The 2,083-nt window shown below is 46.6% G+C and overlaps 1 protein-coding gene across 1 annotated transcript in view; it reads left to right on the top strand.

Moving 5' to 3' along the window:
• DBX1 (developing brain homeobox 1) overlaps positions 1-2,083 on the top strand; it is a 7,768-nt gene that overhangs the window by 2,103 nt on the left and 3,582 nt on the right. The window lies entirely within an intron of this gene.

Here is a 2,083-nt window from a genome sequence, read left to right as displayed (position 1 = left end):
GGGATGGGGGGGCAGGTGCCGGGGACCCGCCGCGCTGCCCCCCAGCACCCCCAGAGCCCTTCGGGCTCTCCCCGCGCCTCCCTTCCCTTTTTATTTTACCTGCTAAGCGTCAAGATTAACAAAACTGGGGCGGGGAGGGGGACGTGGGGGGAAGACTCCAGTGAGGTTTTATTTCAAAGTGATGCTTTCAGACAGCGGATCTTCCAAGTCAGCCTTCTGCAGATGCTCACCGGCTGGAGGCCGGCGTACAGCACCGGGAAAGCTTGTCAGGATCATACAATTTCCAGGGCTGATTCCGTCCTCTCTAATAAATAACTTTTTGATTTGAATCAAGGGAGAGGTTTAACAGACTTTCTTTCTTCCCTAATGTGATATAAATCGCAGATGCACTTTTATTGAATGGTTAAAGCATCGACATGGAGATAATCAACACAAAACGTCCGGACAAAAACCATCGAGAGAAATAAAGCTGGTTAATAAGATTTTTGAGAAAGCTTTGTGTTAAAAAGTAAAAAGGGAAAACAGCTGAAGGTGACAGTTAGTTCATGGTTAATAGGATAAAGGCTGCATGGTTGAGCTGCACACTTCTGCTTGCAAAGGTTCAGCCACACCAAAGGGCTGAATAGGGTGCTTTTAAAACATAGGACATTTAACACATCTGTTATAGTCTTTAACAGAGAAATCAGGTAAAACCGTTCTCAATAGTTGCTTTCATCACCCAACTCGAAAAGAAATTAACTACACTTGCGCCTATTTCCATATTTGCCACCACAAAGCAAAACCTCTCTGCCAAAGAAATTCCCGTTTTCTACTTTTCTGTTAGACGATGTCATTTGTCCCTCGCACGAAAGTTGAGGGACCTTTGGGCTCTGCGGCACCGACCTGAACGCACCTCCAAAAATTCTGCACACGCACGCAGATAAAAAGCGAGTTCAGGTGAATTTGGCGGCGGCGAGAAGGCTTCGAGCCACCCGTACTGGTAAAACCGAGACGGGCTCCGACTACTTTAGCCAAAAGCATCCAAATCCTACAACGTTGCCTTCGTTTCCGCTATTTTTTTTAATGCAGATGAGCTTAAGAGGACCAACAGATTGAGAACCCGAGGGGGCTGCTCCGGTCCCCAGAAGCTCTTCAGATCTTTTTTTGTGTTCGATGTTCAGATTTTCTCGGAGCGGAGTTCTTACGGGCTATAATAAGGCTTAAATTTCGGTCCGAAACGGGCAAACCTTTTGCCTGAGCGCACATACGCCAAGACCCTTACGATCCTAAAAGCAGAGGTTAATACCCCAAACTCACTTTCTGCCGGACCTTTGACGTGCGGATAGAGAAAATTGCCCTAAATACACGCACAAATTTTGCCTCATACTAATAGCGAGAGGCAGAACGCGCTTAAACCACGATGGGATCCGCTCTCCGAATATTCCCCCCCCCCCCCTCCCCTTCAGCAGAGCTTAGTTCCACGTTTTCTAATTTGTATTTTCCATTCCACAAAACCCGTGCTTTTCTGAGAGCCCGCAGATAAGTTTATATGAATATTTATTGATTTATTTCCTAAACTCAGCAGGGGAGCGGCAAATAAATTTAGTGCTTTCTTTAAATAATTCCCTTTCTACGAGGCAAGATGTCATTCGAAACTTTTAAATAGGCATTTAATTAGCCTGTGTGTGTTGCCTCTGAACAAAACCCTGCTGGGAGCCTTTGGAGCGCTGTATTCCAAAGAGGCGGTCAATATGCAAAATTGATGACTACACTTTCTTTGTGGCGGGGCCATTGTGCCCCGGTTGCTTATGAAGTCTAATCCAATCATAAATTGCAGTCCCGGACCAATGGAGAAGCCCGGAGCTCGCCCTGAATGAAGCTCAAGTGGAGAACTTTGTTGAACCCCATTGTTGGGGCTGTCACTTTTGAAAGAGCCTCAGCGGGGCTGACCACTATAAAACCCACCGGCCAGGAGGAAGGGGCAGAGAGAACCCCGCCAGGCTCGCTCGCTGGATCTTTACTAAACGAGGTTTGCAAAGCAGAAAACAACCCACCCCACCCCCCCAAAAAAAATAAAAAAAAAGAAAAAAAAGAAAAAGAAGCA

The sequence above is a fragment of the Charadrius vociferus genome, unplaced genomic scaffold (genome assembly GCF_000708025.1).
Source record: "Charadrius vociferus isolate BGI_N301 unplaced genomic scaffold, ASM70802v2 scaffold115, whole genome shotgun sequence".
In the NCBI taxonomy this organism is placed as follows: Eukaryota; Metazoa; Chordata; class Aves; order Charadriiformes; family Charadriidae; genus Charadrius; species Charadrius vociferus.
The sequence above is the reverse complement of the archived record's forward strand: the minus strand, read 5'-3'. Positions and strand labels throughout refer to the sequence as shown.